Genomic DNA, 20,970 nt, shown 5'->3' with positions numbered 1-20,970 from the left:
GTGAGGTATATCCTGGCGGATAAGTTGCGAATTCCTGCAGCCTGGACCAGATGGTGATTTCCCTAAATCACTCCAGGCAAATGCCGGGATGGTTCCTCTGAAAGGGCACGGCCGACTTCCTTCCCCATCCTTCCCTAATCCGGTAAGACCGATGACCACGCTGTCTGGTCTCCTTCCCCAAAACAACCAACCAACCAACCTGGACCAGATGTGGAGGGAAGTGCATGTGCCGATGATTTTTGTGTCTTGCAGAGTGCAACTGACGACAGTAATTTTGTTGTAGATATTTAGGAGGTTGCACAGAAAGCTATCCATAACGCTGATTGTATTGCAGATGTTTTGGGTACTGAAATGGTACAGACGCATTTAGTATTTCCGAAGGACGCAGATTGTGCACCATCAGTGACGGCACTGCCTCCTCATAACGTGCGAAGGGAAGAAAGAGGAAATGTGTTTGTAAGGTTTATGATCGGGCCGACTAGGCTTGTGCCAGTGGGTCAGGAGATTAACAAAAGAGACAACACTTGCAGTGTAATGCGTGATGCAGGCGAAGGCTGCTGTGCAATCACAGGGCTGGACTTCCTCATCAAGTAACATGCCGAAACTGACTTTCGATGACGAGCGGTGGAACTCATGGGGATAATGTTCGAGCTGGGGGGAGCTGTCACCAGTGAAGTACACTCGCAAACTTCGTTTGTCATGAAGGACAAATGCGGGCAAAATCAGCAAGGCTTAATTCGCATAATATAGTGGCAGAAGGCACTGGGAAGCTGCTTTAGGTGACCGAAGGTGTTGCTAACTTATACTATTCTGGACTTCGCCTCCGGACAGAGAGTGATTGACAGCACTTCTCCTGTCTATACTTACGTTGAGACGTTATCTGAATTTCGTCCTTGTGGTTGGGAGTTCGTGTTTCTTGTCTGTAGAATACAGAGAGGAGAAGATAGTACTAGATTACACTAGTCAAAGGATTGCCTTCTGTCGTCCTAGTGTTTGAACGAGTTTTGTGTTTTGTGGTTGGAGTTCTTATACCGTCGCAGACGTGTACGAGAATCATCACTCCGACGCACAGGACGCAGTACATTCGGTGTTATTGGTAATTGCTTGGCTTATTGTGGCTATAAAGCTGAACAGCTGTGATAACGTGAGTTTCATTTCCACTGAGGTTGCACACCAATGTAGATCCCCTTTGAAAGCAGTGTCTTCTAGTGTTTGGGACGTAGATGATATCAGTCATATTGCGTTATTTATATTAGATCGCGTAGTGATAAATAGGGGCAGATCTGGGGCAGTTGATCAATAATCTTAGTCAGGAATTTCATTTGTATCTGTTTATGTCCACTGCACATCGACATATAAACATTTGTAGTAAATAAATGGGTTTAAAACTACAATAAATGCATAAGCAGAAACATTAATGTTTAGTAGTTACTAGTTCCCTTAAACACTCATTTATTTTTATGTTGTAATTTATATGTTAAAGAGCAAGAAGGAAGAAATAATAGCACCGTTAAGAGATCCGAAGATCTTCTTCAGAGGGTAGTCAGAGAGGGTCGAATCTTTATATTTGCGTTCAGTATTTTCCATTGCGGACATTTATTTTTACACCCTCCTGGAGCAGCATCTTGGAAACCATACAAATACCTTCAAGAAATACTAATACTTAAATTTATAATCGATGTTACCATCTAACATTCTGCGTGGTGTCTGTTGTTCTAAGTCGTGTCTCCCTACCACTTTCGCGGAACGACGCTCTGAGCGTGTTTTATAGGGAATTGATTAGTTTGAACCTGGGACCTGTTGCTGGTAAGGAGACGCCAGACCACACATGACATGTAGGGTTCAGAAGAGTTCAGTGAGACTAGCGATGATATAACCAAATACTTAATGATTTCAGAGTCAGCTCGACTGCACTCCCTGTAAAAGAATCTTAATACTAACTAAATGTAGTGGAAGGGGTTCAAGGCTTTCCTATTTTTAGTTGGCTGGTAAAATAACGTCGAAAAAGCAGTTAAGTTTACGATTGGAAATTTTATTCTACTCACAAAACATGGTTTATAAATTGCACTGTTGATAAAAGGAAAAATTTTAATACAGGATGATAAAAACCAACTGCGTTCAACAAAAATGTGAACGAATATTCCCTGAGTGGGTTTCCAGGTTCTACAATGGATCGAAGGATGACCTATGCCATATCACATCTATAATCTAGGTTTAAATTAAGTTTCACAAAAGAGAAAACTATCAAAATGGTCTACAGTGACCCTCAATTATCTTTAATTACTTATCTAACTTGTCGTAAATTACAGTGGCTTATGTGGCTTCTCAGTAATTATATAACAGAAAAATCATCGCGTTTCAGATTTTAAGATGGCTCTGAGCACTATGGGACTCAACTGCTGAGGTCATTAGTCCCCTAGAACTTAGAACTAGTTAAACCTAACTAACCTAAGGACATCACAAACATCCATGCCCGAGGCAGGATTCGAACCTGCGACCGTAGCGGTCTTTCGGTTCCAGACTGCAGCGCCTTTAACCGCACGGCCACTTCGGCCGGCTTCAGATTTTAACTTACGTAGCAAATGTGAATACTATGAGCTTCAATTGACGATCGACACTAGTATTACGTAAAAATGGGATGTAACAGATGAGACTTCTGCAGTTCTGAGTGAAGCCTTATGCGCTCAAAAATGCGGCATCGCGTGCGTTCATTACCTTGTCGGTTTTCGTCAGGGGGCGGCGGCCGGCACAGCTCCATACAGCTCGCTGTCACGGAAGCAACTCTGTCCTAACTTCCACTTACTACAAATTACCAAAGTTGGTTTAAAAAAAACTATCTGGCTGTGTTTTCATCTGACCAATCAGGGTCTCAATGTTAACCTTAAGCTCCGCCTACAAAAATTCTGTCTATCCAATGAGAAACGTTATACTTTTCGTGGTGGGGCAATGTTTTTAACGTTTGCAATATAACAGAGACGCGAAAAAGTCACACGCTAAAACTTGAAGCTGGTGTGGCCCTTTTAGTGTTACCGCAAGATTTATACTGTTCTTCTGGAGGGCTCTGGCTTTTAACATAGGCTGGGGGGTGGTCCTGGTGGTTAGATAGAGACATGGGTGTCCGTCCCTTATCGTAGGGCCTTCTAGTTGAACACGGTTCTGCTCGGCTTCTGTTCTCGTTTCTCCCCACTGAACTGCGTCTGTCTCACGGTGGGAAGGTATGACATACATTTAGGCATTCTTGTGTTAGTCTGTGGTATTCCATTTGTTCACTCGTTACTCGTATTACTTTGGTTAATTTAATGTCACGATTTATTCGGAGCTATGTGACATACTACTGGATTTGCTTATCATGTCAGGGTTTTCATGGAAGGTGTTGGATTTGTCTGACACCTTACAAGCAAATACCTCTTTTTACATTAATACTCTTGTTGCTATAGTCAGTCTTCATTTTATATCCTCCCTACCGCGGCCATCATCACTAATTTTGCTGCCCAATAGTCCTTTTAGTGTCTCATTTCGTAATCAGACTCCTTAAGACTTCCTGATGTAACCCTCGCAATACAAAGGGAGAGGGACGGGGTATTTTATGCCTACCTTTTCAGAATACTGTAATCTAGTCATGTGCATATTATTTTACAATGTTGAGAAAAACATATTTGTGATTTCTAATGATTTCTTCTACCAGATTCCGTAGTTATTTTAAATTTTTGAGTAAAACTTAACGAAAAAATTTAGTCTTGTCAGTGGATCTGAGTTTTCAGGGCAGGTGTCATATTCATATTTTCAAGATTAAGACCATTCTTACACATCAATATATCTTAATAATGTATGTTGCGCGTAAAAGACAACGAAAATTAACGAAATCCGTATATCTTTGAGTTGGTCATATATTACGCCCCCCTTTTGTAGTAAACGATATAGACATTCCGTTGGTACTGCTAGGTTTAATTCGAATACGTTCCATTACCATTCATTTAGTTCCATTGAGGGTTATTTTACAATCTCTTTTCAGGACACTATCAATTCTGTTCAACTGTTATTCCAAGTTCTTAGCTGTCTCTGCAGAATTGTAGTGTCACTGGCAAACTTCAAAATGTTTATTGCTTCTCCCTGATATTTAATTCTGTTTACAAATTTATCGTTGTATGCGTTACTGCTTGTTCGGTGTAGATGTTGAATGACATCGAGTGTAGGCAACCCGAATGCGTCACTCCCGTCTTCCAATTGCACAACTAGAAATCCAGCAGATGGAGTAGCAGAATTTGTGTGCTTCAACAAGATTTGGTGTTTGATGGGGTGGGGCTGTGAAATACACGTAGAGCCTCATTACTCCTCTCTCCTTTTTACCTGAGGACAGCAAAATTCATATTTCAGTGCATATACGGCAAAAATTCAGACTTTGATATAAGATAACATGGATGCCCATGGATTCACATCTTACCAGTTGTGGAGGAACATGTAAGAATCGGCGTCTCTCCTATTTCCGAACATAAAATGTTACTTTTGTAACTTCCGGAAGACAAGATTACATTGAGATAACTATTTCTGGATCGAAAGGTAAGCCAGTTCCGCTCGAACCCACTAGCGAGAACAAAGAGAAAGGACAGTTGGAGATGCAGTAAATGGAAATGAAGGTAGAATGTATTGTGGGATTGGAGAAGTATGAACAAGGAAAGCTCTTGTATCATTTTCATGAGTTTACGCCTCTTATCTCCAGATATCATTTTTAAATGACGAATGGTGTCAAAAGAAATTTGCTACTTAACAGTATCTCTGGACAAATAGATTCTAATCTAAGTATAATTTGAGGCATTAATGTAAAGTCAGATTTCAGAAGTTTCTCTGTCCTGGGGCGCCTGATTCAAATGCTTTAACATTGTCATTGTCCATGTCAATAGAAGGTGCAGTGCAGGTGATTTCTCCAGTTCTAATTGGTTGAACGCCGCTTTGATGAGCTACAAAAATCCTTATGTTTTAAAAACTATAAAATACACTATTGCGTATTAGAATTACAGTAATAGAATAGCATACATACCGTGAAATGTTCTTACATGAGCGTGATATCAGTTCCTTCATTTCGGGCTATTTCTCCCTTCTCAAAGAGATTTTCGCACAAAGACATTCTAACATTGTCACCTGCTTATTCCAGCGAGTATCGTTAGACGGGCTCAGTTATCTATCAAGAGCATTAAGAAGACCACTTTTCTTTACGTAAGTGACGCGTTCTTTCGCCACAATCAAAAGACCATGAGCTTATGGGCAATTGACGCATATATACTCCGCGTTAAATTTATTTCGTATCCCTGTATTTAGCATATGGCAGGAATAATTCAATCATGAATAATCATGCAATGCAACGACAATGACAACCTTGATCAGTCGTGGACTGCATGTCTTTCATAGTAGAGTGTTGGATACTAGGAGACATAAGTCGTCTAAACAATTCTCTTAGAATGTTACCGCCCATTTTTGGTTCATCTATAAACTGAGTTGTAAATAAAATGCGAGATCTGAGAGTCAAGTCAATGAAACAGGAGACAGTACATGTCAGATAATTCCTCTTTGTCGAGCTGAATGTCCACATGTCTGTAGTTGTTATATGAGCAGTTACCTCAGGCATAAATATATGTCGTAGGCTTTAAGCACTTTCTGCCATGCACCGCGTCCGAGTTGTGGGGTGAGACATAATGGCCTTTGCAGTGTCGATTGACGTCTGAACAAGATTCATAAGACCTTCACATCTTATAGCTCCATATGACCTTACATCTTGTGCACACTTAGGCACGCATTTATCAAAATGGTTCAAATGGCTCTTGGCACTATGGTAATCAGTCCCCTAGAACTTAGAACTACTTAAACCTAACCAACCTAAGGACATCACAAAACACCCAGTCATCACGAGGCAGAGAAAATCCCTGACCCCGCCGGGAATCGAACCCGGGAACCCGAGCGTGAGAAGCGAGAACGCTACCGCAGGACCACGACCACGACCTGCGGACACGCATTTATCATCAGTTCTCTCGTCAGCTGGTTGAGAAAGTCGTTTCTCGTCCGCGTAAGGCCCTTGTTTATTAGACATGCATGGATGGCGAGAAATGTACGAAGTGCCACTTGACCCTTCAGCATGAAAGTAAATTTGACAGTAGAGCGAGCAGCACAGAAAATGAAGGCTTTTCCTAATGCTATCCACAATAGACTTCAACAAGGTCTAAAGTGTACTTTTAAAATTTGCTCCATTCTGTGTGGTTCTCTACTCACCACTGATTAGTTTTTCTTTTGCTTCCCTTTTCCTTGACATGTGCTCCTTGTTCTGCAAACCACGTTTAATTTGCCGCTCTCATTTTGCGTGTTAGGAAAGAAATGAAGAAATCCCATCACTCCACTAAACACTGCTCTACTCACCGCTCATAGCCCGTAGTTCGCAACTGCGGTCAGTACTACTAACAGCTCGTAGGCCGCAGCACGCCAGTGCTTGCGCACGGCACTGGTGCAGTGACGTCATGGGCTCGCTCGGTGTCGAGCAGTGAGGCCGCGGCCCGTGGGCTGCGTCTCCATGCGCGACTCTGCTGAGGCCGTGGCGTACTGGTTCTTTCGCAACAGCACTGCTCGGCCCTTGGGATTACGTCAGGGACTCACTCGGCCCGAGACTGCTGCAGTCCAGTGCGGCTGCAGCTCGCGGGCCGAGCCTCTTCGCAATACTCTCCCGGCGGACCTCGATGCGGTTGCCCTGCCTCAACCGGCAGTGCTAGGCAAGGCACGCACGGCTGTCATGGCCACGGAACTGGACGGACCGCGCTTCGATGATCACCTCTGCTGCAAACTGCACAACCAGACCTCACACTCAGCTGGTTGTCACCGACCGATTGTCATCATACAAACCAACTGCGAAGTTAGTCCAGCAGTGGCTGCATCAATACTACGGGCAGACACGTCCCTGAACTGACTTAACCTTTTAGCCTCAGAAAATTGATACCTCTTAAATTTTAAGTTAGTGTATCTTGTTCAAATATCTCAGGTGCCAATCTAGATGATTTGTCAAACTGTTTATTTAAAACATGCCAAATAGCGTATTGTTTTTCTTGTATACACCAATCTTGTAATTTTGTTGTACACGAGTTGAATGAGTACTCATGTATCAGCCAGTATCGTAGTCAAATGTATCGTAGACAAACGTAAGACACCAAGAAGTTTTGATTTCTTTATGTTTATAATATATGTGTTTACCAGAGAGTCCACAAGTGTTAAAAAGTACATGTAATACTTTCTATGATTATAAAGATCAGAGAAGCCTTCACATTTTTTCTGCAATCAGCTAGGGGATGCCTTCCTGTTTCGTATCGTCCTTTGTTCTTCCGCTTTCGCTGTGAAGCATCTACACTACAGGCCATTAAAATTATTATACCACGAACGTGCTACAGACGCGAAATTTAAACGACAGGAAGAAGATGCTGTCATATGCAAATGATTACCTTTCCAGAGCATTCGCGCAAGGTTGCCGCCGGTGGCGACACCTACAACGTGCTGACATGAGGAAAGTTTCCCACCGTTTTCTCATACACAAACAGCAGTTGACCGGCGTTGCCTGGTGAAACGTTGTTCTGATGCCTCGTGTAATGAGGAGAAATGCGTACCATCACGTTTCCGATTTCGATAAAGGTAGGATTGTAGCCTATTGCGATTGCGGTGTCACGTATCGCGACGTTGCTGCTCTCTTTGGTTGAGATCCAATGACTGTTAGCAGAATATGGATACGGTGGCTTCAGGAGGGTAGTACGGAACGCCGTGGTGGATCCCAACGGCCTCGTATAACTAGCAGTCGAAATGACAGGCATCTTATCCACTTGGCTGTAACGGATTGTGCACCCATGTCTCGATCCCTGAGTCAACAGATGGGGACGTTTGCAAGGCAACAACCTTCTGCACGAACAGTTGGACGACGTTTGCAACAGCATGGACCATCAGCTCGGAGATCATGGCTGCAGTTATCCTTGACGCTGGATCACAGACAGGAGCGCCTGCGGTGGTGTACTCAAGGACGAACCTGGATGTTCGAATGGCAAAACGTCACTTTTTCGGATGAATCGAGCTTCTGTTTACAGCGTCATGATGATCGCATCTGTGTTTGGCGACATCGCGGTGAACGCACATTGAGGGCGTGTATTCGTCATCGCCATACTGGCGTATCACCCGGCGTGATGGTATAGGGTGCCATTGGTTACACGTCTCGGTCACCTCTTGTTAGCACTTTGAACAGTGGACGTCACATTTATTATGTGTTACGACCCGTGGCTCTACCCTTCATTCCATCCCTTACATTTCAGCAGGATAATGCACGACCCCATTTTGCAGGACCTGTACGGGCCGTTCTGGATACAGCAAATGTTCGACTGCTGCCATGGACAGCACATCATGCAGATCTCTCACCAACTGAAAGCGTCTGGTCAATGGTGGCCGAGCAACTGGCTCGTCACAATACGCTAGTCACTACTCTTGATTAACTGTGGTATCGTGTTGAAGCTGCATGGCCAGCTGTACCTGTACATGCCGTCCAGCTGTTTTTGTCTCAGTACCCAGGCGTATCAAAGCCATAATTACGGCCAGAGGTGGTTGTTCTGCATACTGATTTCTCAGGATCTATATACCCAAAATGCCTGAAAATGTAATCACATGTCAGTTCTAGTATAATATATTTGTCCAATGAAACACGTTTATTATCTGCGTTTCTTCTAAGTGCAGCAATTTTAATGGCCAGTAGTGTATCTTGTTAGCTCTTAAGAACCATGAATATATTTAAATGTATTTAAATTAATAACTTCCAGATGTATTAACTTAACAAACTAAACAGATCTCTTTGTATGATGTCTTTATCATCTTTGTGTTCAGCTTTTCGTGAAAGAAATGCTAAACTGCTGACGTGGAACCCGTCCGCCATTGGTGTGATCCAAATACTGATTAGCAATTTATCAGATCTTTTATGGTGCACCAAAGAACCTACAGTCTTTCAGAAACGAAGTCCGAAACTCAATTAAGTATATAGCATAATTCGATGACCGATCACGTTACGCACTTGACTTATGAAAATTACATTAAGCCACATCTGTAACTTTGCGTTTCTCTCTTACACCAACCTGGAGTGATAGGAAATCACAAAAGGAATCAACAAGCACTGCTCGGTTAATTTCGATTGACATTACTGAGCTGAGTACGTGGCGGTACGTGGTAGGTGATCAGGACTATTTTCTTTACATTATCTATCATCCTTCCACCTACGGAAGCAGGCAAGGTAACAGTTACAGCTCAGAACTTCCACTCGCTCATCCACCTACCAGAGAGGTTGTTGCTGTTGTTGGATGGGGACCACTTATACTGTGGTCACTCCATGTGTGGTTGCAGATTAACGTCATACCAGGGACATTTCTGTTTACAACAACAACATATACAAGAACCGCTACTTCAGTTCGCTGCACCGGCGAATTGTGTGAGCTAAATAGCTTTCCTCATACGGGAATGAGCATCACCGTTAATTTAGAGTAATATAGAAACGTCTTTTGCCATGTCTCAGCCCAGGGTGCTGAATCACATGAGATCTACCTTACTCATGAGTTCCCCCAGGAAAAAACTTCCAAATTATGAACTAGAAACCTTTCTTTCCCTCCCATCTCCTTCCCCAATGTTGTTGTGGTCTTCAGACTGAAGACTGCTTTGATGCAGCTGCACAAGCTAGTCTATTCTGTGCATGCCTCTTCAGCGCTGCACAGCTAACGCGATGTACATCAGTTTGAACCTGCTACCTGTATTCAAGACTTTGTTTCCCTGAAAAATTTTAACACCCCTCCCCCTCCCCAACACCCACATATACACATATCCCTCCATTACTAAACTGACAACTCCTTGATGCCTTAGGATATACTCTAAGAAACGAAGTTGTGCCAAAAAATTTCTTGTTTTCCCCAGTTTGACTCAGTATCTTCTTATCAGTTATTCGATCTGCTGCGCCACCACTGTTTTTCGGCGCTACTGAGTAAAATTGTGGCATTGCCATGGCTGTTGCAAAAGATCAGCGCGGACCAAACACCATTACGTCAGATGCAGCAATGTCACTCGCAAATTCCCACATTGTGCTCCAGGAATATGGCTGGCACCGCCATAACGACGACACAGCAGAAAGGCGTTGGTAGGCCAGTAACGAAACATCCAATCAGCATACGTCTTATCCTCTGCATGGTTGCAAGCTGTGATTTGCAAAGCAACTGCGCTCTGTCCCAACATAAATTACCATTATTTTCAGTCAAAGGTGTCTCAGTCTGGTAGGTACTATTTAAGAGCAGAGGTATTGCCGCTCTACGAGGTGACATGAGGCTAGAAGCAGCCACCATGTTACTTGGCATCCACAAACCGTGAGCCCCTGCTGCTGGTTTTAAGATCAGTGCTGTGAGCTTAGCATCTTCCAGCCTGTGAGCCAACTACCAGCTGCCACCAGTCTTCCGCCATAGAAGGCAGTCGTTTGAGGCCATGCCCACCTGTTGAGTCCGTCCTTAAAACTCACTGTCTTCAGCACACGCTATGGAGGACGTTGCACCACACAATGTTCTAGTTTGTTCTTCGGTAAAATGTATGACTAATAGTGAAGTTTTTATGAGCAGCCAGCGAACATCATCCCGACAACAATCCACCACCTCAACTCAGAACTGTACTTGTAGAGGTCGTCCATCCTGGACCTCCACATTTTGATGTCAGATGTGTGTGTCACGTCTAAATTTCAATGACAGAGGAACCTTACCAGCCACTCTCCCTGGAGACGATGACTCTTGACTACCTCAGGGTTGCAGATTCGTCGACACACAGCATCAGTGTGCAGTGGGTGACTGTTCTATTTTTTCCCCTGCGACTATCACGTCGAGTCATTGCACCTTTCAGCAGCTTTTCAGTTCTGTTTTCATGTGTGACATGTGGCAAGTAAGTTCTGACTGTGTTCTGACAATGTGTAAATATGAACGTTGTTTCTGCCGATCATCAATGATTGTGTCTCATTGTCTGGAAGTGTATAAAGTGTTAACCATGCGTAACTTCTGAGGAGGGGAAGATGAGTTTTGTCCAGAAGTCGGAGTTTTGTGGTAGTATTCACCGTTTTTAATATGCAATGTATTTCGTTTTAAGCAATAAATGTGGCTCACTACGTGTAATTACGTAAAGTGGTAGTTATGAGTAGCCGCTCAATGGGAGAAGTTAAGTTACAGTAAGTGTTAGGGTAGAATTAGATTAAGTGTCCTTGTCGTCATACTGTTTTGTTCTCCTCGTTCTTTGTTTGCATAATTAGTAAGGTATACCCATGCGGAGAGTTTGCGCATTTCGGCAGCGTGGACCAGATGAGGAGAGAAGTGCATGTACCGATGATCTTTGTGTCTTGCAGAATGCAACTGCAGACAGTAATTTTGTTGTAGATATTTAAGAGGTGACACAGAAAGCTATGAATATCGCAGATTGTGTTGCAGATGTTTTGCGTACTGAAACGGTACAGACGCATTTAGTATTTCCGAAGGCCGCAGATTCGGCACCATCTGTAACGGCACTGCGTCCTCAGATCGTGGGAGGAGAAGAAAGAGGAAATGTCTTTGTAAGGTTTATGATCGGGCCGACAAGGCTTGTGCCAGTGGGTCAGGAGATTGACAAAAGTGACAACACTTGCAGGGTAATGCGTGATACAGGCGAAGGCTGCTGTGCAATCCCAGGGCTAGGCTTTCCCATCAAGCATCATGCCGAAACTGACTTTCGAGGACGGGCGGTGGAACTCACCGGGATAATGTTCAAGCTGGGGGAAGCTGTCACCAGTGAAATACTGTCGCAAGGTTCGTTTATCATGACAGGAGAAATACGGGCAAAATCATTAAGCACTAATTTGCATGATATAGTGTCCCAAAACACTGGGAAGTTGCTTTAGGTAACCGAAGGTGTTGCTAACTTATACGATTCTGGACTTCGCCTCCAGGTGGGGAACTATCGTCAAGTACGCAGCGTTCAGTGATTGAGAGCACTTCTCCTGTCTGTACTCACGCTGAGACGTTATCTGAATTCCATCCTTGTGACTGGGAGTTCGAGTTTCTTGTCTGTAGAATACAGAATGGAGAAGATAGTATTAGATTATACTAGTCAGAGGACCACCTTCGCCATCCTAGTGGTTAATGAGTTTTTTATTTTGTGACTGGAGTTCTTCCATCGCTGCAGCCGTATGCGAGAATCATCACTCCGACGCATGGGACGCAGTACATTCTCTGATATTGCTAATTGCTTCGGCTTATTAGGGCTATAAAGCTGAACAGCTGTGATGGTGTAAGTTTCATTTCCACTGAGGTTGCACACCACTGTAGATCATCTTTGAAAGTGGTGTCTTCTAGTGTTTGGGACCTAGATGATATCAGTCATCTCGTGTTATTTATATTAGATCACGTGGCCATAAAAAGCGGTACATTTGGGGAGTTTATTAATAATGTTAGTCAGGAAATTCATTTGTATCTCTTTATGTCCATTGCACATCGACATATAAACGTTTTTAATAGGAATAGGGGTTTTAATCTACATTAAATGCATAAGCAGAGACAACGTCAATATTTAGTAGTTACTAGTTCCCTAAATTTATTTCTATGTTGCAATTTATATGTTAAGGAACAAGAAGGAGGAAATAATATCACCATTAAGAAATCCTAAGACCTGCTTCAGGGGGTAGTCAGACAGAGCCGAATCTTTATATTTGCGTTCAGTATTTTCCATTGTTCACCTTCATTTTTACACCCGCCTGGAGCAGCATCTTGGAAACCATACAAATACCTTCCAGTAACACTTCCTAACACTGAAATTTATATTCGATGTTAGTAAATCACGCTTTTTCATTAATAATTTTCTTGCTATAGTCAGTCTTCATTTTATATCCTCTCTACTTCGGTCATCATCTGTAATTTTGCTGCCCAATAATCATTCTACTGTCTTATTTCGTAATCTGATTCCCTTAACAGTATCTGATTTAAAACTCGCCGTACCAAGGGACAGGGAAGGGTTTCTTTATGCCTACCTTCTCAGAATATTGTAATCTTCCCATTTACATTATATTTTCAAATTTAAAAAAAAATAAATATGTCATTTTTAATGATTTCTTCTGCCAGATTACGTAGTTGTTTTTAATTTTTCACTAAAGCTTAACGCAAAAATTTAGGTCTTGTCAGTGGATATGAATTTTCAGAACAGGTGTCATAATCATATTTCCAGGTTTAGAACCCTTCTTACACACAAATATATCTTTAAAAAGTATGTTGTGCGTAAAAGACAACGAAAATTAACGACATCCGTATTTCTCTGTGTTGGTCATACATTACGCCCGCTTCAATAGTACACGTTATGGAAAATCCTTTTGTACTGCTAGGTTTAATTCGAATAGGTGACATTACCTTTCATTTAGTTCCATTGAGGGTTATGTTATAATCCCTTTAAAGGGCACAATCTGTTCCAGTCAACTGTTATTCCAAGTGCTTAGCTGTCTCTGAAAGAATTGCAGTGTCACCAGTAAACTTCATAACGTTTATTGCTTCTCCCTGATATTTAATTTTGTTTACAGATTTATCGTTGTATGCCTTACTGCTTGTTCGGTGTAGATGTTGAATGACATCGAGTGTAGGCTAGCCGAATGTGTCACTCCCATCTTCAAATTGCACAACTAGAAATCCAGCAGATTGGCTAAAATTTACAGACGCGCGCAATTTGGCACGGACTTCAATGCGAGATGCCTTTAATAGGTTCCACAACGAAACATTGTCTCGAAATTTGGTAGAAAACCCGAAGAAATTCTGGTCGTATGTAAAGTACACAAGCGGCAAGACGCAGTCAATACCCTCGCTGCGCAGTGCCGATGGTACTGTTACCGACGACTGTGCCGCTAAAGCGGAGTTATTGAACGCAGTTTTCCGAAATTCCTTCACCAGGGAAGATGAATGGAATATTCCAGAATTTGAAACACGAACAGCTGCTAGCATGAGTTTCTTAGAAGTAGATACCTTAGGGGTTGCGAAGCAACTCAAATTGCTTGATACGGGCAAGTCTTCAGGTCCAGATTGTATGCCGATTAGGTTCCTTTCAGATTACGCTGATACAATAGCTCCCTACATAGCACTCATATATAACCGCTCGCTCACTGATAGATCTGTACCTACAGATTGGAAAATTTCGCAGGTCGCACCAGTGTTTAAGAAGGGTAGTAGGAGTAATCCATCGAACTACAGACCTATATCATTGACGTCGGTTTGCAGTAGGGTTTTGGAGCATATACTGTATTCATACATTATGAATCACCTCGAAGGGAACGATCTATTGATACGTAATCAGCATGGTTTCAGAAAACATCGTTCTTGTGCAACGCAGCTAGCTCTTTATTCGCACGAAGTAATTTCCGCTATCGACAGGGAATCTTAAGTTGATTCCGTATTTCTAGATTTCCGGAAAGCTTTTGACACCGTTCCTCACAAGCGACTTCTAATCAAGCTGCAGGCCTATGGGGTATCGTCTCAGTTGTGCGACTGGATTCGTGATTTCCTGTCAGGAAGGTCGCATTTCGTAGTAATAGACGGCAAATCATCGAGTGAAACTGAAGTGATATCACGTGTTCCCCAGGGAAGCGTCCTGGGACCTCTGCTGTTCCTGATCTATGTAAATGACCTGGGTGACAATCTGAGCAGTTCTCTTAGGTTGTTCGCTGATGATGCTGTAATTTACCGTCTAGTAAGGTCATCCGAAGACCAGTATCAGTTGCAAAGCGATTTAGAAAAGATTGCTGTATGGTGTTGCAGGTGGCAGTTGACGCTAAATAACGAAAAGTGTGAGGTGATCCACGTGAGTTCCAAAAGAAATCCGTTGGAATTCTATTACTCGATAAATAGTACAATTCTCAAGGCTGTCAATTCAACTAAGTACCTGGGTGTTAAAATTACGAACAACTTCAGTTGGAAAGACCACATAGATAATATTGTGGGGAAGGCGAGCCAAAGGTTGCGTTTCATTGTCAGGACACTTAGAAGATGCAACAAGTCCACTAAAAAGACAGCTTACACTATACTCGTTCGTCCTCTGTTGGAATATTGCTGCGCGGTGTGGGATCCTTACCAGGAGGGATTGACGGAGGACATCGAAAGGGTGCAAAAAAGGGCAGCTCGTTTTGTATTATCACGTAGTAGGGGAGAGAGTGTGGCAGATATGAAACGCGAATTGGGATGGAAGTCATTACAGCAAAGACATTTTTCGTCGCGGCGAGATCTATTTACGAAATTTCAGTCACCAACTTTCTCTTCCGAATGCGAAAATGTTTTGTTGAGCCCAACCTACATAGGTAGGAATGATCATCAAAATAAAACAAGAGAAATCAGAGCTCGAACAGAAAGGTTTAGGTGTTCGTTTTTCCCGAGCGCTGTTCGGGAGTGGAATGGTATAGAGATAGTATGATTGTGGTTCGACGAACCCTCTGCCAAGCACTTAAATGTGAATTGCAGAGTAGTCATGTAGATCTATATGTAGTCGTAGATGGAGTAGCAGAATTTATGTACTTCAACAAGATTTGGTTTTTGATGGGGTGGGGCTGTGAAATACATCTACAGCCTCATTACTCCTCTCTTATTTTTACCTGAGGAGAGCAAAATACATATTTCAGTGCATATACCACAAAAATTCAGACTTTGATATAGGACAACATGGATTCCCAGGGATTCACATGTTACCAGTTGTGGAGGAACATGTGGGAATGAGCGTCTATCCTACTTCCGAACATTAAATGTGATTTTGTAAGTTCCAGAAGAGTAGAGTATATTGAGATAACTATTTCTAGATCGAAAGGTAAGCCAGTTCCGTTCTCACCCACTAGCGAGAACAAATACAAATCACAGTTGGAGATGCAGTAAATGGGAATGACGTTAGAGTGTATTGTGGGATTGGAGAAGTATGTACAAGGAAAACTCATATCATTTTGATGGCTTTACGCCTCTTATCTTCAGATATCATTTTTAAATGACGAATGGTGGGCAAGGGAAGTTGCCAGCTCACAGTATCTCTGGAGAAATAGCTTTTCATCTAAGTATAATTTGAGGCGTAAATGTAAAAGTCCGATATCAGAAACTTCTCTGTCGGGGGCGCCTGATTCAAATGCTTTAACATTGTCATTGTCCATGCCAACAGAAGGTGCAGTGCAGGTTATTTCTCCAGTTCTAATTGGTTGGACGCCGCTTTCAAGAGCTACAAATACCTTCTCGCACAAATACATTCTAACATTGTCAGCTGCTTATTCCAGCGACTATCATTAGACTGGCTCATTTATCGAACAAGAGCATTAAGAAGACCACTTTTCTTTAAGTAGGGGAAGCGTTCTTTCACCCCAATCAAAAGACCATGAACTTATGGACAACTGAAGCATATATACTCCGCATTAAAATTATTTCGAAGCCCTGTATTTGAAATATGGCAGGAACAATTCAATCGTGAATATACCGCGCAGTGCAACGACAATGTTGGTACCTTCATCATTCGTGTGCTGCATATCTTTCAAAGTACTGTGGTGGATACTAAGAGACATATATCGTCTAAATAATTCTCTTAGAATGTTACCGCCCGTTTTTGGTTCATCTGGAAACTGAGTTGTAAACAAAATGCGAGATCTGAGAGTCCAGTCAATGAAACAGGAGACAGTTCACGTCAGATAATTGTTTCTTCTCGCGCTGGATGTCCGCATTTCTCTAGTTGCTGAGTATTCATTTGGTGTTATATGAGCAATTACCTCAGGCATAATTATATGTCGTAGGCTTTTAGCACTTTTTGCCATTTACCTCGACACAGTTATGGGGTGAGATATAATGGCCTTTGCAGTGTCAACTAACGTCGGAACAAGATCCCTGAGACCTTTATCTCTCATAGTTCCATACGACCTTACGTCTCGTGCACACATAGCCACGCATTTATCGACAGTTATCAGTTATCCCCTGGGCAGGTTTAGGAAGTCGTTTCTCCTCCACATAAGACCCTTGTTTATTATACACGCATGGATGGCGAGAAATGTGCGAAGTGCCACTTGGGCCTTCAGCATGAGAGTAAATTCCATCTAACAGCGAACAGCAATCAAAATGAACGGTTTTCCTCACGCCATCCACAATAGGCTTCAACACGGTTGCAACTGAACTTTTAAGATTCGCTTTACGCTGTGTGGTTCTCTGCTCACCACTTATTAGTCTTCCTTTTACATCCCTTTTTCTTGACATGTGCTCCTTCTTCTGCAAACCCCTTATAGTTTCCACCCTCATCTTTGCATTACGAAAAAAATGAAGAAATCACACCCTCCACACGTATCCCGCAGCTGACAACTGCGGTCAGTGCTACCAACAGCCCGTAGGCGGCAGCACAGCAGTGCATTGGCAATGCACTTGTGCAGTGACGTCACGGTCTCGCTCAGTGCGGGACAGTGAGGCCGCGGCCCGTGGGCTGCATCACCACGCGCAACTCTTCTGAGCGCGTTATGTACAAGTTCTTTCGCAACAGTACTGCTCGGCCCTTGGGGTGACGTCAGGAACTCGCTCAGCCCGAGATTGCTGTAGTCGAGTGTGGTCGCACGACTCTGCACTGTGCGGACCGTCGGTCCTCGATGCGGCTGCCCCGGCTGAACCGGCAGCGCGAGGCAAGGCTCGCACGGCTGTCATGGCTACGGTCCTGGACGGGCTGCGCCTCGATGCCCACTTCTGATACAAAGTGCAGAACCAGAGCTCACACTCCGCCTGTTGTCACCGACCGACTTACATCATACAAACCGACTGCGACGTCACTCCAGCAGTGGCATCATTTATTCCCACGGGCAGGTACGTCACTGAACTGACTTAAACTCTTATCCCCAGAACATTGACACCTTTCAAATTCTTAGTTAGTGTATCTTGTACAAATATCTCCCATGCCAATAAAAAGGATTTGTCAAACTGTTTATTTAAAACATGTCAAATAGCGTATTGTTTTTTCTTGTATACATCATTCTTGTAAATTTGTTGTACACAACTTGAATGACTACTCATATATCAGCCAGTATCGTAGTCAAATGATCCGTAGGCACATGTAAGATACCAAGAAAATCTTTCTTTCTTTATTTTTATGAAATATGTGTGTACCAGTGAGACCACAAATAATAATAAGTACATGCAATACTTTCTATGAAGATAAAGAACAGAGAAGCCTTCACATTTATTCTGTGATTGACTAGGAGATGCCTTCCTGTTTCGTATCGTCCTTTCTTCTTCAGCTTCCGCTATGAAATCATCTACCTTGTTAGCTCGTAAGTACCATGAATATATTTAAATATATTTCAATTAATACCTTTCAGATGTATTAATTTAATAAACTAAACATATCTCTTTGTATCAATGTCTTTATCAGCTTAGTGTTCAGCTATTCGTATTGGAGGCACATCTGTAACTTTGCGTTTCTCCCGAACACCAACCTGGAGTAATAGGAAATCACAATAGGAATCAACAAGCACTGCTCAGCTTTGTGTCGGCTATTCGTGATACAGGTACAAAACTGCTGACATGGAGCCTGTCAGCCATTGGTGTGATCCAAATACTGATTAGCAATTTCTCAGTTCTTTTATGGTGCACCAACGAAACTGCAGTCTTTCAGAAACGAGGTCCGATACTCAATACAGCATAATTCGATTGACCGATAGCGTTGTGCACTTGCCTTAGGAAAATTATATTGGAGCAACATCTGTAAGTTTGCGCTTCTCTCGAACACCAACCTGGAGTAATAGGAAATCACAACAGGAATCAACAAGCACTGGTCGGTTAATTTCAATTGACATTACTGGGCTGACTACCTGCTGGGAAGTGGTAGGTTAACACGACTATCTTCTTTACATTCTCTATGTTCCTTCCACCTTCGCAAGCAGGCAAGGTAACAGTTACAGCTCACAACTTCAACTCGCTCATCCACCTACCAGAGATGTTGTTGGTATTTTTGGGTAGGGACCACTTATACTGTGGTCACTCCATGTGTGGTTGCAGTTTAACGTCATACCAGAGACTCATCTGTTTACAACAACAAAATACTACAAGAACTCCTACATCAGTTCTTTGCATCGGCCAATAGTGTGAGATAAATACCTTTTCTCATACGAGAACGAGCAGCGTCGGTAATTTGGAGCAATATAGAAACGTCTTTTGCCATGTCAACAGCCGAGGGCGCTGAATCACATTAGTTCTACCACACTCATGAGTTCTCCCAGTAAAGAACTTGCAAAACAGTGAACCAGAATCACACCTCTCCCTCTCGCCCCCTTCCCCAATTTTGTTGTTGTGGTCTTCAGTCAGAAGATTGGTTTGATGCAGCTGCCCAAGACAGTCTATTCACTGCGAATCTCTTCATGCTGCACAGTTAATGCAATGTACATCAGCTTGAACCTGCTAACTGTATTTAAGACTCTGTCTCCCTCTACAACTTTAACACCCTCCCCCCTCCCCCACACTCACATATACACACTTCTCTCCATTACTCCATTACCAAACTAAAAATTCCTTTTTGCCTCAGGACATGACCTATGAAACGAAGTTGTGCCATAAATTTATTGTTTTTCCCACTTCTACTCAGTATCTTCTTATCAGTTATTCGATGTGCAGTGCCACCACTATTTTTCGGCGCTACTGAGTTATATTGTGATGTTGAAATGGCTGTTGCAAAACATCTTAGGAATGAGCCAGCTCAGAGCCGACCAAACACCATTATGTCAGATGCAGCAATGCCACAGGCAGATTCCCACATTGTGCTCCAGGAAAGGGGCTGGCACCGCCATAACGACGACACAGCAGAAAGGCGTTGGTAGGCCATTTGCTAGACATCCAATCAACAGACTTCTTATGGTTTACATGGTTACAAGCTGTGGATTGCGAAGCAAGAATGTTCTGCCCGATTATAAATTGCCACTATTTTCAGTCAAAGGTGTCTCAGTCTGGTATCTACTATCTTCGAGAAGAGGTGTATGCCACTCCTCGAAGCGACACGATGCTTCAAGTAACCACCACGAGATTTGGCCTCCACTACCTGTGGGCCCCTGCTTCTGATTTAAGATAAGTGCTGTGGACTTAGCATCTTCCAGCCAGTGCACCAACTACCATGTGCATTGTAAGGTTTATGATCGAGCCGACAAGGCTTGTGCCTGTGGACCAGGAGACTGACAAATGTAACAACACTTGCAGTGTTATGCGTGAGCCGGGCGGAGTGGCCGTGCGGTTCTAGGCGCTGCAATCTGGAACCGAGCGACCGCTACGGTCGCAGGTTCGAACCCTGCCTCGGGCATGGATGTGTGTGATGTCCTTAGGTTAGTTAGGTTTAACTAGTTCTAAGCCCTAGGGGACTAATGACCTCGGAAGTGGAGTCCCAAAGTGCTCAGAGCCATTTTTTTGTAATGCGTGATGCAGGCGAAGGCTGCTGCGCAGTCCAAGGACTAGACATTCTGATCAAGCATCATGACGAAACTGAGTGGGAACTGAGCGGTGGAACTGAGGGGGATAACTTTAAAGCTGGGGGAAGCTGTCACAATCGAAATACTGTTGTAAGGTTCGTTTATCATGATAGGAGAAATGCGGGCAAAATCACAAAGGCTTAGTTTGCATGATATCGTGCCACAAGGCATTGGGAAGGTGGTTTGGGTGACCGATTGTGTTGCTAACTTATACGATTCTGGACATCCCCTTCGGGTAGGGAATCGTCGTTGAGTACGCAATGTTCCCTGAGTGTGAGCGCTTCTCCTGTCAGTACTCACGTTGAGACGTTATCTGAATTCCGTCCTTTTGGCTAGGAGTTCACGTTTCTTGTCTGTAGAATACAGACAGGAGAAGATCGTGTTAGATTATACTAGTTAGAGGACCGCCTTCTGCCGTCCTAGTGTTTAATGAGTTTTTTATTTTGTGGCTGGAGTTC

This window comes from Schistocerca americana, unplaced genomic scaffold (genome assembly GCF_021461395.2).
Source record: "Schistocerca americana isolate TAMUIC-IGC-003095 unplaced genomic scaffold, iqSchAmer2.1 HiC_scaffold_15, whole genome shotgun sequence".
In the NCBI taxonomy this organism is placed as follows: Eukaryota; Metazoa; Arthropoda; class Insecta; order Orthoptera; family Acrididae; genus Schistocerca; species Schistocerca americana.
Note: the sequence above shows the minus strand (reverse complement) of the source record.